At 37.2% G+C, this 17,319-nt stretch overlaps 1 protein-coding gene across 3 annotated transcripts in view; it reads right to left on the reverse strand.

Moving 5' to 3' along the window:
- The window catches only part of pkib (protein kinase (cAMP-dependent, catalytic) inhibitor beta), a 46,895-nt gene extending 32,134 nt beyond the window's left edge, over nt 1-14,761 (reverse strand). The window contains exon 1 of one of the 3 annotated variants that reach the window (XM_034005492.2): nt 14,417-14,761. The gene's annotated coding sequence lies outside the window, so the exon portion shown is untranslated. Of the gene's footprint in view, nt 1-11,542; nt 12,217-14,416 lie in introns of those variants that run through there. The other 2 variants (XM_034005491.2, XM_059024079.1) reach the window with 2 other exon arrangements.
- Nucleotides 14,762-17,319: the final 2,558 nt, after the last annotated feature.

Below are 17,319 nucleotides of genomic sequence, written 5' to 3' on the forward strand. Positions count from 1 at the left end.
TTAGAACTATTATAATTATTATAAGAAGTATTTTGTAGTAAAACTTTTTTCAACAGCGGAATTCGATAATCTTAAGGACCGTAAGCTAAGGGTTTATTGCTTGATATAACGGAAAGCTCAGCTCGTTGCTGAGATTTCAGTGATTTATCAGCCAGTCTGGAGATATGTATATCAACTTGCATACTGCATTTATAATTATATATATATATATATATATATATATTATATATATATATATGTGTATATATATATATATATATATATATATATATATATATATTACACACAGTTTTATTAGGCCTTGTGTTATTTGTTTTGATGTAGTACGATATGCTTTTCTTAACACAGGATTACAGGAGATAAGGAAGTGAATTTCTGTCTCAGTAAGATGCCGATTCTTCAATTTGTTCTTTGAATTTGATGCATTTTGACACGGGGAACGATGTTAAATCATATCAAACTGGCCCTTCAGGCATTCCACGCTTGGCATGCAGATTTCCAGAATCTAGTAGACTATAATATGATGACATCAAAATTCTAGAAAAAGAATGTTCCATTCCAGAAGTCATCGTAAACATAGCCAATCAGTGCTGAGTTTACAGTGCATCATCATGAGATCTGGCAATCTGCATGGGTAGTCGTTGTGCATGAAAATATAAACTCTTTGAACACAACACCCTCAGTGATTCCACATAGGTGTCCTTTTCAGCGGTCACTCTTTGCTTCAGTGTAAACAACTCCACACAGCAGGGTGGAGTTTTTGAAATCCAGGACAAATGGCAACTGCTAATTAATCTTGCTGCTGCAGAAGGAGCTTTCTGAATAAGAAATTAAAATAGCAGTACTTATCCCTGCAGTGGTTCACCAGACCCCACACTCTGCAGCTGTTGTCATGGCAGTATGTTCAGTATCTCTGGGTCTATAGCCGTTCTGCAATATCAACAGCATGTGTAATATTGGGATTTAACTTCTTACAGTGAAACCCTGTTGTAGTAATTTCTGCATTTTATATGGACAACCAAATGAGAACTATATGATAAAATCACATTTTGCATTTATACAAGAGATGATACCTCTAGAGCAGGGGTGGGCAATTCCGGTCCTGGAGGGCCGGTGTTCCTCCTGGTTTTTGTTCCAACTGTATCCTAAATTACTTAATTGGACCAATTAAGCTTCTAATAAGCACTTAGAAGCACCAGCCCTCCAGGACTGGAATTGCCCACCCCTGCTCTAGAATATATTATGGGTGGTATTGTGTATCATATTGGAAAATGAAACAGCCTCATGCAACAGTACCTTCAGCCTACAGACTTTAACTTCATGAACATGCCAATGAAATGCAGGCAAGTGAGAGAAATCCTGCTAGACAGAGACTGATCATGAGCGATTCAGATGGGGAGGTCAAAATCAACAGGTTGCTAATGGACACAAATCACTCAAATTAAGAGAATATCAAGTAAACAGCAATTACTTTTATGAATAGACTCTTTAGAGTCCCAAGAATGTATGGCCTTGTGGTTACAAGGCTTCTCAGCAGAATACAAATGATATGTGTAGCATGGTACGAAGTAGAAATCCCTTCTGTGAAAATAACAATTTATGGGACATGTGAGGCAATAAGACCTATAGTGTGATGTCTGGTGAGCAGGAGTATTGATGTAATTAAGTTTTATTGGAAAAATACTAGAATGTGCAAGAAAGTTATGGTCTCTTTCAGAAATGTATAAAACCCCTTTTTCTTATGTGAGCCACACCCTTTCGCCATCTTCTGCTTTTTTCCCGGAAGCTATGATGCTTTGGTCTCTAGTTTGTTCCTGATCAGGATTATCGTGCCAGTAATAGTGTTTAATATGACACCATGTGATGTGTGGCAGTGCGAAAGCTCTGCCGAAGCACGGCTGTGTGTGTGTGGGGGGGGGGGATATTGGGTGGCAGGGCGGGAGCTAAAATTCTCTCTGCAAAAACACACGTGGGAATGTGGCTGGAGCCATCAACTGAATAAATGTTTAAATGATTAATTAAGGCTCCAGCCACAGGTGTATAAACAAGGTGATCACAGGTGGTGAAGTGGTTAGTGTTGGATTTTATGTCACTGTGTCTGTGTCCTGTTTGTTTACTTTTCTGTTTATTTTGTCAAGTGTGTTTAGTTAAATGTTTGTACCATTTCATTTTTGTTTATTTATGTATTCCAAGTGCACATTAGCGATTACAACCTGCATTCTCTACCTCAGAGTCTTTTCCTGGTTACTACAACATTACCAGTGACGCATCAGTCCACAGATGCCTAAACGGCATTTACCATTAAAAACCATTGTTAGAATACCGTGCCCTAATAGACCAATTTTTCCATTAGCATATTATTCGTCCGATTTACAAATCTGTATGGTGCTGTTAATTGACCCTTACTGGCATCATAATTAACATGTGCCTCAGACCAGGCGAAGAATGAGATCCATCTTAATGGTATCATTTCCTAGCATAATTTCTGCGTTTAGGAACATGTATTTAAGCCTATTCTAATAATAAAAGTCTGTTTAATTATCAAATAACTACGTAACTTAAGTATTTTGTTATTTGTAACACACACATTAAATTGCATTGTTAACTTGTCTGAACAGGGATTTTCTCGTTTGCAGCCTATGATCTGTTTTGTGTACTAAGTAGGCTACAGTAAAATAAAATGCGCTAAAATCGTTTAGTTTCAATTTAACATCTTTTTTTTTTTTCCCCAGCATCGTACAGCATTTGTAACACAGCAGCATGATTTGTTTTGTGTTACCAGTAGCCTACAGGCCAAAGTAAAAGGAAAGTGCGCTAGGTTATTCATTTGATTTTACTACTGTGCTGCACTATGGCCAAAAGTTTTGCATCACCTGGAATTTTAGGATTGAGACAATTATAGAAAAACAAAACAAACAAACAAAAAAAACACGATATGAACATCATTTTGATCTTTTATTTAACATCATGTAACCAAATGATATCGCAAAATCTACAGGATTTCATGTTAGATTTCGAAATGTCATTTTTTTAAAAATTTGTTAGGTTTTCGTTATTATATGGAAAATGACAAAGCAGTATGTAATTCAATATGTTAATGTAACATTTAGCAGGTTTCATTCGACTGTATGTTGCAAAATATATTCATTCTACAGGTTGATGCAAAACCTTTGGTCATAGCTGTATATGCCTAATGTGTAAATTTATATTTGAACATAATGTAATGCGTACGAAGAATACAATTACTCATACATGTCTGCCAAATGAAAACATGTAGCATAACATTTTTGGTATGCATTTCCTAAAAAAATATTAAACAAAGCATCAGTGGCTGCATTTCTACTGTAAACTAAAAAGGACCAATTTGTCAGTGTGTTATAAAATCAATAGCAGCACTGTTTTGTGTGTGTGTGTGTGTGTGTGTGTGTGTGTGTGTGTGTGTGTGTGTGTGTGTAGGAGCAAAGTATTAGCAGAATCTCAAGAATCAAATGTTCTTATGCGGACTCAATAGACTTGCCTGTGGAAACAGCACAGTATTATTTGGTGTTACCCTCCAGGGTTTAAATGTCTGAGTTGAATCAGTCTCAGCCATTAATCGATTTTAGATGAGGGTTTAAATTGGAAAACTTTCTGAATAAAACTGTTTATTAAGAAGGGGAAGTGTATCAAAAAAATCTACACCGGTGTAATAATAGAATTCATGGGAATAGGGAAGCTACTATTTGGGAGAATTTGTATTAGTAATAATTAGAGCTGGGACGAACACAGGATTTTCACTTTTGGTTATTCATTTGTTTTCAAAAAGTAATAAAAGCCATTATATTGCTCAGAACGCAGGCAGACAGCATAGCAGCAGGGGCAGGGGGGCGTGGCCCGTGTGTGTGCCTTTATTTTACACCAAGATGTTACAATATATAACATGGTAAAGTAGAAAAATATCCCAGGAGTAAAGAATATGTTGTGTAGGCCTTACTTTACCCCATTGAATTAACTACAAAACAAAGGATGCCAAATAGCAGTTCAAGTTGAAAGCTTTTTTGTTTATTACCAAAATAAATAGTATATAAAGTTGACACCATTTTTTTTTCATTACTTGCCGTTACCGTTTCTTCACAGTAAACAGTGCTTGCTTTTTTTCCCCCATGAGATTCTGACTCGCTCTAAAAGCAGCACAGCGCGTTTTTGACCCAGATGGCATTCCATAGAGATCACTATGCGTGCACGCACATAATCGGGTACTTTTTGCTGTCTAAAACTTTTAAATAGAGGCTCAAGAGCTGTGTTGATCCTGTGTTTTGTTTTTTTTAAATATATTAATTTCACTTGTCACAAAGAGCTATTTTTCATTTGCCATTTTTGAAACTGTCGCGCAACTTCTGGTGAAGCGGTAAATAAGTGCAAGGTATTTGTAGCGAATATGAACATCTGATTTTTGTATCCAAATACATGTCAAAAAATATTTGTTTGAATACAATTCAAAATAATGACCACAGACCGCTCACAAATCCATAAGAACATTCATAACATAGCTAATGCCTGTGATGTTTCATTGCAATTCATTACAGTACAAAAGACATAAATAAAAATAAATAAATAAATAAAGTATGTACTATACTTCAATAGAAGGTACATAACGGATGTCAAGGCCGCGCTTTGTGCCCAAGGCTGAAATTGCAGCAGTATTAAACGAGTGCATTCTAATCCCTGGCAAGCTACAGAACCATACAGAATCAATAGTGTACTATTTGTCAAACGAAAACCTGCCAGTCCCTCTGAAACAGAACACTGTTACTGAATAATAAAACGCAGCTTGATACATGCAGTGAACACCAGGCTCACATTATCCATACAAACAGATAAGGAGATAAGATACTGAACTAGTCTCAAATACTTAATAGCATCTCACGAGTGTAATTGTGTCATCTATTGTATGAGTGGCCTCTAATATACCGTCACCATGAGCCCAGCACATGATGAGGGTTTTTTGTGTAAATGTATATTGTAATTTTTGCAATTGATTAATGAAGTACCTGACACTCCTGGTAGAGCCTGTCTGCTGTGTGTGATTGCCAGCTGTGAAATCTAATCAGCAGGTAGGTCTGTTTCAGCGGGGCCTCAGGTATAAAAAGGTCCTGTTTATTCACCTCAGGGCTGAACACTGTCCATGCTACCCGGACAAAGAGACCTAAATACCTTGCTGTAATCCTCTGATCGCCGTGAGATTGACCCGGGATCAGAAAGTAATGAAACCGAACCCGCCGACGGCCGGGCGAGTAACCGGAGTGGGAGTTTGTTTAGTATTGAACAGAGAAGATTAGTTCAGGGATTGTACCAAGGTAAAGAGAGCGAGGTGAATAAGTGGGATCTCCATGTATTTAGGAGTAGCGCATCATGTATTAGGAGTAGTGTTTTATTGTCTTTTGTACATCAGGCCGTATGTCCCACGTGACGCTACCATTGCTTGTAGCATCACGTGGGGTTCGTATGTTCTGTCTGTGTTTCTGTAAATAAAACCTGCACGCCTGCGGGGCGTGTCAACTACAACCTCTGTCTCGATCTCCTGTCTGTCACTCAGCAGCAAATGCACACACAACATATAACAACAATTAAAGTAGATTCCGTTTTTAAACAACAATTTTGGTAACTACCCCCCCCCCAAAAAAAAATAAAAAATCTTATTATAGTATATAAAAACCATCATCCGCATCCATTGTGCATTTTTTTTGGTTTTCCTCTCCGTGCAAGCTGGATTTGAACTGTTGCTCTTTGGATTGCGTTGTCATCTCTCGGCCCCCTTGTGCTTCGTTGCTCGCACTTTAATGCAGATGTGTACACAGAAATCGAGACTCATTTCTTGCTGGTTTGCAACAACCTGGTTCTGTTCTGGACAATTGTGTGTTTTGTTTACATTGTTCACTAAGCCTCTTACAGACTAGGTCTATTTCTGACAAATATTGTTATTGGTATCATTATTATTATTTTTAATATTAGTATTATTATTTTATCACTATTATCATCATTAGTTTTAAATAGAGATTTGTGTTTCCTCTCATTTAACAGCTACTGTAACAGAATAAACGATCACTCAAAGGGTTAATACTAATTTATTTTACATTACACTGTGAATTATTATAGCAGTGCTATTACCCTTAGGTATACCTGAACAGAGGTTGCGTTAATGCAAAACTTTGCATCCTAAATGCAAAATAAATCCATTGGACAGAAAAATATTTTGTCTTGCATTCACGGGACGCACAGAATGGGAAAGGGACACAGACATGCATATTCGCAGTAATCTAAAAAACTGTTCTACAATATAACAGCACTGATTTAAGGTACACTCCAGTCCTGTAGGTGGCAGTAATAAGCCTCATATTTGGCTTACGCAGCAAAATTTGAGCCACTTCAAAAATTTGGATGATCAAAACCAACAATCAAGAGAAAGAAAGGAACAACATCCAGGACACAATAAACAGTGCTGGTCAGGCAGCAAAAAGGGAGGTCATGATTGTTGGGGACTCCATATTGAGAAACACAGCAAGTTCAGTGCACATTCTGGACCTCCTTACTACAACAGTGGGCTGCCTTCCAGGAGCCTTTGTCAGGCACATGACTGATAACGTCGACAGGTGCCTAGAACGAACAGGAGACGATAAAATTCCTTTAAACCTTCAACAATCTCAGTTGCTATTGGTGATTAAAAATGCATTTTCTTTTTAGGGTATTTTACAATAATGTACCTGTAACAGGGCGAGCAGCCCTGTACATTGTTTATTTATTTTTAGATCGGGGTCTCCCCCTCCGCCCCTGTGCAGTGTGTTTATTTTGTATTACTTTTATTGTATTATTGTATACATGACGGCGAGCGCCGTATGTTATTGTTTTGTTTATTTTTAAAACGTGTCCTGGCAGAGGCGAGATCGGTGCTCGTCCTCTGCCAGGAGTAATAATTAATAAACCCGTGCAGATTGTGGCCGAGGGGTAATAGGATGATTTACTAATTAGTTAAACCCCTCGGCCATGATATAAAAAGCCTGCAGCTCTCGGCACTGGGGGTGGGTGTTGTAGGTGCGGAGAGAGCGAGACGGAGATTAAAAGCGAAACTAAAAGAAAATAACATACAGGAACAGTGACAGCGACTGCCCAGCCTGACCTGTATGGTCTACTTATTATTTATTGTTGATTTAGTGTTCGTAATTTGTTTTTGTTTACCCTTTTATTTTGCTCTGTGAGCAAGTGTTCTTTTGTTTAAATATTTATTTTATTTTTGGATTCTTTAAATAAAACGGCGCACGCGCCACTGCACCATACCTTTTTGTTTTGTTGTGCCTCCTTCTGCCGTGACGTAAGACCCTCAGCCATTCCTGCCACAGTACCATATATGGCAAAGTATGTAATGTGTATAAAACCATTATCATAAGAAGGAGTGCTTCTTTATATTTTAAAGAATATTATATATATATATATATATATATATATATATATATATATATATTTAATGCATTTAAATGAGGATTTTTTTCCACTTATCTACACACCATACTCCACTGTTAAAGGGGAAAAAGTTTTTATTGAGAAAAAAATTATATATTAAAAATACAAAACTGAAAGATCATAATTGGATAAGCCTCCACCCTCCCTGAGTTAATACTTGGTGGAAGCACCTTTGGCAGCAATTACAGCTGTGAGTCTGTTGGGATAGGTCTCTACCAACTTTGCACACCTAGATTTGGCAATATTTGACCATTCTTCTTTACAACTCTGTTCAAGCTCTGTCAAGTTCCTTAGGGAGTGTTGATGGACAGCAATCTTCAAGTCATGCCACAAATTTTCGATTGGATTTAGGTCGGGGCTCTGACTGGGCCACTCAAGGACATTTACCTTTTTGTTCCTTAGTCACTCCAGTGTAGCTTTGGCTGTGTGCTTTGGGTCGTTGTCATGCTGAAAGGTGAACTTCCATCCCAGTTTCAGCTTTCTTATAGTTTTGAATGGGGATGTACAGATTTTCAAGAATCTTCACTTACAAATGACATAGACACAGCGATGCTGTTGTTATTATTGGAATTTTTGGCAGAGGGCAGCAGGTTTTCCTCAAGGACTTCTCGATACTTTGCTCCATTCATTTTCCCTTCTATTGACAAATGCCCTTGTCCCTGCCGATGAGAAACATCCCCATAACATGATGCTGCCACCACCATGCTTCACAGTAGGGATGGTGTTCTTTGGGTGATGTGCTGCGTTGGGTTGGGTTTGCACCAAACATAACGCTTTGCATTTAGGCCAAAAAGTTCCATTTTAGTTTTGTCAGACCACAAAACGTTTTGCCACATGGCAACAGATTCTCCTGAGTTTTTTTTGCATACTTCAAACAGGATTCAAGGTGGGCTTTCTTGAGTAATGGCTTCCTTCTTGTCACCCTACCATACAGGCCAGATTTGTGGAGTGCTTGGGCTATTGTTGTCACATGCACACTTTGACCAGTCTTGGCCATAAAAGCCTGTAGCTCTTGCAAAGTTGCCAATGGCCTCTTGGTAGCCTCTCTGATCAGTCTCCTTCTTGCTTGTCATCCAGTTTGGAGGGACGGCCTGATCTAGGCAGGGTCTTGGTGGTGCCATACACCTTCCACTTCTGTGGTACACTACTGGTTACCTCGCTCCATTTTGAGGAGAAACCTCAAAATGGAGCGAGGTAACCAGTGGTGTACCACAGGGATCAGTATTAGGTCCTCTGCTAGTCCTAATCTACATTAATGATTTAGATTCTGGTATAGTAAGCAAACTTGTTAAATTTGCAGACGACACAAAAATAGGAGGAGTGGCAAACACTGTTGCAGCAGCAAAGGTCATTCAAAATGATCTAGACAGCATTCAGAACTGGGCAGACACATGGCAAAAGACATTTAATAGAGAAAAGTGTAAAGTATTGCATGCAGGCAATACAAATATGCATTATAAATATCATATGGGAGATACTGAAATTGAAGAAGGGAACTATGAAAAAGACCTAGGAGTTTATGTTGACTCAGAAATGTCTTCATCTAGACCAGGGGTGTCAAACTCCAGTCCTCGAGGGCCGCAGGGTCTTCTGGTTTTCATTCCAACTTAAGCTCTCAATTAACATAATTGATCTAATTATTTGTTCAATTTGACATATTTAATATTTTTCAAGGTCTTTTCCAGTTGATGGTTTTAAAAATGCACTTGATTCAAGGTACACTACCTAGGAAACATTCTGAGGCCTGAAGAGAAGTGGTAAATGTGTCCAGTTAATCAAATAATTAGACCAATTAAGTAACAGAGAGCTCGGGTGCAACGAAAGCCAGAAGACACTGCGGCCCTCCAGGAACTGAGTTTGACATCTCTGATCTAGACAATGTGGGGAAGCTATAAAAAAGGCTAACAAGATGCTCGGATATATTGTGAGAAGTGTTGAATTTAAATCAAGGGAAGTAATGTTAAAACAATGCATTAGTAAGACCTCACCTAGAATATTGTGTTCAGTTCTGGTCACCTCGTTACAAAAAGGATATTGCTGCTCTAGAAAGAGTGCAAAGAAGAGCAACCAGAATTAATCCAGGTTTAAAAGGCATGCCGTATGCAGACAGGCTAAAAGAATTGAATCTATTCAGTCTTGAACAAAGAAGACTACGCGGCGATCTGATTCAAAATTCTAAAAGGTATAGACAATGTCGACCCAGGGGACATTTTTGACCTGAAAAAAGAAACAAGAACCAGGGGTCACAAATGGAGATTAGATAAAGGGGCACATTTTTATACAGAGAATTGTGAGGGTCTGGAACCAACTCCCCAGTAATGTTGAAGCTGACACCCTGGGATCCTTCAAAGAAGCTGCTTGATGAGATTCTGGGATAAATAAACTACTAACCCAGAGTTCTTTTGAAAGTGCCTTGGTGCTCATGGTTGAGTCTTTGCTTTGAAATGCACTACACAACAGAGGGAACCTACAGGAACTGCTGGATTTTTCCTGAAATCATGTGAATCACTACAATTTAACACAGGTGGAGGCCACTTAACTTGATGTGTGATTTTGAAGGCGATTGGTTACACCTGAGCTAATTTAGGATTGCTATTACAAGGGGGGTGGACACTTATCCAACCAAGCTATTTCAGTTTTTATTTTTAATTTAATTTTTTACAAATTTCTAGAATATTTTTTCACTTGGAAGCTGTGGGGTAGGGTATGTAGATAAATTAAAAAAAAAACTGTTTTAATACATTTTAATTCAAGGCTATAAGGCAAGAAAAGGTGAACATTTTGAAAGGGGGTGTAGACTTTCTATAGGCACTAATATATATATATATATATATATATATATATATATATATATATATATATATATATATATATATATAACCTGAAGACAGTGACTTTGTGCATTTGTACACACACACACCACCCAGGGAGTAGTGTTCTGCGACACCTCATTTAGGGAGTATGGATACGATACCAGGCACAGTATCATGATATTCAATAATATTGCGATACTTTGGATCTTATGTCCATTACATGCTCCCAAATTCCTTTTTTTGCAAATACAAATAATTTTCATTTAAAGTAGGAGACTAGAAATCCGAAGTAGAAGGCAGAGGGGTATGGGGTCTTCCCCCAGCACAGGTGAAAAATGAATTTCAGTGTTTTGCAGGGGTCTAAAACTGCATATCTTGGGCCTAAAGATGTGCCTTAATAGGGTCCCAAAATTCAAAATAAGTGTATCTTTGTTCATTTTGTATGATTTTAGGTGTCCAAATTTAAAGAGATTTAAAGTTACTTATATGTGTCTATGAAACGTAATTACAAAATAATGTATTTATATTAGAATTTTGAAACCACAAACTTGCCTTAGCACACAGCAAATTTAAAAGTACTGTGTTTTGTATTTGCTCTTATTAGGACTGATGTCATTGTATTTTGTATCTTGCTCTTAATTGTAGTGTAAGTCTTGATACGTATTTTTTGTATACAACTGTAAGTTGCCTGGGTAAGGGCATTTGCTAAGAAATAAATAAATAAATAAATAAATAAATAAATAATTTTACAGCTCCACCCGGCGATAGCATTTGGCTAGGATTGCGGCCGTCCTTCAGTCTCTAAGGGTAGCCCGACTGACAGCCAACTTCAGAAAATGTGCGTTTGCCAAAACAGAGACACAATATTTGGGATTTATAATGGGAAATGGAAGGCTGGAACCCGTTGTCACCAAAGTCCAGGCTTTGGTGGACGCAGCAATCCCCAAAACCAAGGCTTAGGTGAGGTCTCTACTGGAGTTAACGGTTATTACCGTAGATTCATCCCTGAGAATGCCACAGTGGTCAGTCCCTTAGTTGACCTCACCAGCAAGCCGGTTCTCAACAAAAAGACTGGGGGGAAAAAAAAGATTCCAGTTTTTTTTACTATGGAAATCTGGTAACCCTAGTTTTGATGGCAATGGGAGACTGTGCACAGAAGAGTCAATGCATAAGCCTACAGCTGCTGAAAGTTTGCAATAAAATTATGAATCTCAATATGTTGTGGCATTACTCACCTCCACTGTCCTTTGTTTTCTTGGTGAAAAAAGTGTAAATCGATGACTGATTTGATAACCGCTTCATCGCTCGAAACTGATTGTTCCACCTCAATTCACGTGTCCATGGAAACATAAGTCCGGAAACGAAATGCCGTCAGAGAAGGAATGTTTTACTCGACTTACATGTGCAATGAATTGTGGAAATTGCCCCTATTTTACTGGAAGAAAATAAACATTTTGAACACTGTTCACTGGAACATAACTATTTCAGGTGGCTCATCTGGAAAAGCAGACTGTAATTTAGCTGGCTGCCTGCTGGAAATGAGAAGGCAGTTGTAACAACTGTCACTTTGACTAGTATATGTGTAGGCTAGACATTATCTTTATTTTATTATGCCCACATTTACATTTTATTCTTGACTGTGGTCAAGACCACAGACCTAAAAAGCATCTCCCAATAAATCACTTTGAAATGTTTATAAATGCCATTCTAAGAACTTGTATAGTGATTTTAGAAAAAAAGCTAACCCGAGTGTCATTTTCTCCTGGCAGTATTTGAATGACAGGGGACTTCTATTGTGGTGAGCAGGTAAATCTTGATTCCAACAGTCTTTTGAAAACAAGTCAGTGCTATTTTTAAATAGTACTTTGATGGCTGAAATTGTATTTCCGGGATCTAAATTGAAAATTCCCAAAGAATTCGCTCAGGTAACCCAGCAGGAGGCAGGTCTCTCTGAAGTGGAGAAAAAGAGACACAGCACGAAAACCCGTTCAGATAAGGTACAATTGTGTCATAACTGAAAACACCACAAAGGTTAAAAATGATACTGGATTTGTAATCCTCGACATTAAGGCAAACCAACATATTGTGTGTAAAAAAACAATTGTGTGTAAAAAAACATTCCATTTTATATAACGTAGGAGCTTTTAATTTGTTTGGCGTGAATTTTAAAAAGCAAAATACAGTCCTGTCTACCCTCTCCCCTTAAGTTTTTCAAATTCTCATCATTGAACTCTCTTTTAAAACTCAAAACCCTGATTGGTTAAAAAATATCTGTAACCTGCAAGAGACCATACCACTAAAAAGAATATCCCTATACAACACAATGAGAACAAAGGATGAAATAGAGCCTGTTTACTTACATGTATGTACTTAATGCTGAGTTACTGAACAGATGGTCACTATTTGAACAACCTCTCATTATCAGGTGAGAGTAAAACCATTGAATTCACTTTATTCTTGAAGAATGTGTACAACATCGTTGATAAACAGCAAGGGGCCTGACTTCAGGCTGCCAATTCCAAATCATCATTAGAACATTTTTATTTCTGATAGCTTGGTCAATCTTGTGCAATGTCTCGTTCTTAATAATCTATTTTTATTTTTGAGTTCAGCTAGTTGAATTATCAGTCTTGCTTGCTTGGTTGTTGTTGAAAATGCCAGAGGTTTATCTGACAAATCTCCTCAACAGTATATCAAGATCTGATGATGTGGGTTCTTTAAAATTAAAATTCTAGCACACAGTGATTTATTTTTCTGTTCTGCCAAAAACAGCAAACATCTTGTAGGTCACGTTACAAAGTGCAATGATAAAGGCACCAAAGGGTTATAATGTTACAGTACTTTCAGTTTCAGTCATTTTTGTGCTCAATATGACAGCTGCATTATCAATGATACATGAAGACTGAATGTCTACTGCTAAAGAAGATAGTTTCACAGACCCTGATAGCACAAATCTTGAACTACCTTATCAGTTATTTTTTCACTGCTTGACTTTACAATTACATTTTTTTTTTTACAATGTTACAGGCTTCAACCAAATATAAATTTGCAGTTTATATCCTATTTAAACCAAAGCTTAAGAAACAATGTCACTTACACACATTTACTAATGATAGTAAAAAAAACAGTGCATGCAATACACAACTAAACAGATTATTCCTGGATTAGAATCTGGACACGTGTCTTGAGTAAATACCTGGAGTCCCCCCCCTCCCCCCCCTCCGAATAGTTTCATGTATGTTCCACTAATCAAGTAATTTATATTACCTACAGTTCAGTACATGCTTTGTTATTATTATTATTATTATTTGTTTATTTAGCAGACGCCTTTATCCAAGGCGATTTACAGAGAATAGGGTGTGTGAACTATGCATCAGATGCAGAGTCACTTACAATTACGTCTCACCCGAAAGACGGAGCACAAGGAGGTTAAGTGACTTGCTCAGGGTCACACAATGAGTCAGTCAGTGGCTGACGTGGGATTTGAACCGGGGACCTCCTGGTTACCTTTTCTTTAACCACTGTCCAGTGGTTTGGCACCCTACCTAACACAATCCACTTTATGATGCCATTAATTACTTTAAATATGATTGAAAATTGTACTTTCTTCTCAGTTAAAAAATAAAATCAAATTTAGTGAAGGTTAAAAAAGTTTGCTACTTTTTTTTAAAGGGGGTATAAGGGAAAAGTGTTTACCAAATAGCCAAGTTGCTATATACAGCTATACCCTCCTCTCCCTAAAATAAAAAAAAATGTGCCCATGAAAGTGTATTATATTGGAGATGGTGTGTAAAGCTCTGCAGCATTTACCGCATTGTCTCGTTATCTATGTAAGTAACAATTATTTTAATAATATATATATTTTTTTAAATCGACACATATTTGCTAATAAGATACCACAATATTACACTGAATGCAAATTGTCTAGAGCGAGTATTTGTCATTTACTGTGAACACGAAATCCTGTTTGTTTCAATGTCTATGTATACATACACACGCTGTAAATTAACAATGTAACTTAGAACAAAAATATGTGTGCGCTCAATGACTGACGGTAGGAACCGGGGAGAAATAAAATGACAAAAACGTAGTATTTCTTAGACACTTACCCGGTAAGTAGAACTGAAAAGTGGTGTACTTCTTCACTTAAAACCTGAAGAAGCCTCGACAGTCCATTGGGAAAGTGCCCGTGGCGAAGACCGCATTCATCGTGCTGCCTAGCAAGCTGTTCACTCACTAATACCGCTGACCGCTGTATACATTGCTACTCTGCAATGACATCATTCGGGCATATTCCATGTTCAAAAGGGGTAACACAAAAACACTTGTACACATAAAGTGCTTCGTGCTGTGGTGCTTAGTTTACAGCCAATTGCACTATACCTGTATTTTCTATTTGTATTATATTATTATGACACTTGTTTAACCAAGCAAAAGACTACACTTCGTTGTGTTGTTTCTACTGCTGCAAAATATCCGTGCAAAATTAGGTTCACCTTTATTAATATAGTCTGTGTGTTTTTTTTTTTTTTTTTTCCGGCGGGGTGGTGAAATAAATTATCATGGTTGTAAAGAAGTCGTTTATTTAATTTGTTATCAGTTTTATTCAGACATAATTTGATCAAAGAACGACTAATCTATTTTTATCCAAAACTGGCACTATATGTGTATTTTCGACCAGTTGTCCAGCCCACATATTGTGCTGCTCACCACTTACAAGGTACATCCGAGGACAGCAATAGCATGTCGGTCTGCATAAAGATAGTACTGTAGGTATTACATGTTACGTTTTATATTGTAACAATTCCTAGTCAACACAACTGAACTAACCCTACCGTTCTGTGCAGTGCGTTCGTCATAATTCAGTGTTTTAAGTATCCTGTGCAACATCGTATGCATGTAAAAAACAATGCCAAAATGTAGATATATTTTAAAGCATCACCTTTAATATGTTATCATTGACATGTTATTCTAAAAGGTTATCTGAGCTGCTTGCCAGGCAGTATAAAACGACGACCCTTGTATGTAATTTGCCAGCGTCTCGACAGTTGGTCTCAGTCCTCTTGTAGAGGTTTGAAGTCCTAGAAATACCTTTACAGTGGTATAAAAGGAATCCGTCTACAGTAATTTAATATCTTTTTTTTCTTTTTCAGTGTCCTTCTGGTCTAAACATATATAAACAGTGTTTCGTTATTTATTTATTGGATTCTTTTTTTTAGCTATTCATAAAACACAGTAATAATATTAAATATATATTTATACTTTTGAATTTCTATTTTAATTACAGATCATATTATTTCTATATATACTACAGTATTGTTTGCATGGCACATTTACATCTTTCAATAACAACGGGTTTTCACTGACCGGCCTTAAGGCCCTAAATTGTCTTATGACCCGAGACAAACATGCCAAAAAAAAAAAAATTCAGGTTGATTCACAATTTAAAGGGATTAGGTGCAGAGAGTGGTCTTCAATGTGAGCTGGTATTAGACAGAGTAGTTCAGGATATGAGTATTCAATATTTTAAAATATCGGTAGATGTTTAAGTACAGTGTCGCTGGCCACAATCAGGGTTTGAACCCAGTAGTAAAAACCTAGTGCATCCAATACATCACCTAGTCGCTTATTGATTTAGTTTCAATGTAATACAATACAAATTGGTTTTATTTTTATGTGAAAATAAAGCTATATTAAATTACTGAGCATAGGCAAAGCTTACAAGTAAGAAACAAAGGATCACAGATGCCTCTGGGGGTTTAAAGTGGCATATTCTGGAACAAAATGGGAAAATCCATCTACTCATTTTGAGCATGAAGATGAAATAACATCTTAAAATAGTCTAGATGAGCACAGGGTCATGGAGAGGGATACGCAGGTTCCATTCCACTACTATACTGTATGAACACCTTGCACCTTGTATTTTTTATTTTTTTTTGCCCTGCACTAATTCCTAGGTAAGATATTATTTTATCCTTGTCCACAGTCGTTCTGTAATTAGCTGGCACCAGGTATCAATCAATCTTTAAGAGTCCACAAGGCACCTTTTCAGTACATTTTGTAGATTAGATCACTTAGAAACCTACCATTAAGGATTTGTGAAATCCCAGTACATCTTAAGGGGTTGAAGTTGTAATACTTCATCAAGAAGATACAAGTGTAATCTCTGATTTACTGTTTAAACAGTTTAGACTAATTAACTTTACAAATCACAGACAGTAAAGAGGCAACTCGAGTGTTGCAAAGGCTATGTGCCAATGTGTGACATCACTTTAACACTGAAAGTTCATATTGTGATGTCAGATGAGATTACCCAGACTGAATATATAAATAATGATAAGTAATGAAGCCAGAATGGAGCCCTGCAAAATGTCCTAATATAAGAAGGTTGGAGGAGTTGGCACTATGTGAGGAACAGTCAAAAACAATTGACATCTGAGCTGGATACATCAATAAAGCTACCTTAAGCAATAAATCAAGACATCATTGCCAGTGGTATCAAAAGCTACTTGCAGTATGAACAGAACAGGAATTGGAGACACCCCTGCTATGCGTCCATTGAAATGTCGAAGAAAATAAACATTTAAAATTCAACAAATGCCATGCTGCAGCCCCATACTAAATCTAATCGAATGTGTATTAAATTATACTTAGCGCATCCTTATACAGTACTAAGGTAAATTAATTAATCAGACTTGTTACAAACAAGTGGACTTCCCTTTTCAGCATCCTGCAGTATGATTCTTTTCGCTTGTTTCAATTCATGAAAAATTAGCATGCACAGTTTAAAGTTAAGATCAGAATAATAAAGGTGAGATACACGCACCATATTTAACGTTTAATATATTTGGTTTTAGTATTGTAATGTACGCAAGGTTAATTTGATCTTATCTTTCTATTTGTTTGAAGTATGCACCTGTAAATTGTATGTTAGATTCATTGAATAAATGCTTGAGCAAGGGGAGATTTAAAAGCACCTGCAAGAGGTCTGTGTGGCCAACAAGGAAGGTCC

Source organism: Acipenser ruthenus, chromosome 5 (assembly GCF_902713425.1).
Source record: "Acipenser ruthenus chromosome 5, fAciRut3.2 maternal haplotype, whole genome shotgun sequence".
NCBI classification, from domain to species: Eukaryota; Metazoa; Chordata; class Actinopteri; order Acipenseriformes; family Acipenseridae; genus Acipenser; species Acipenser ruthenus.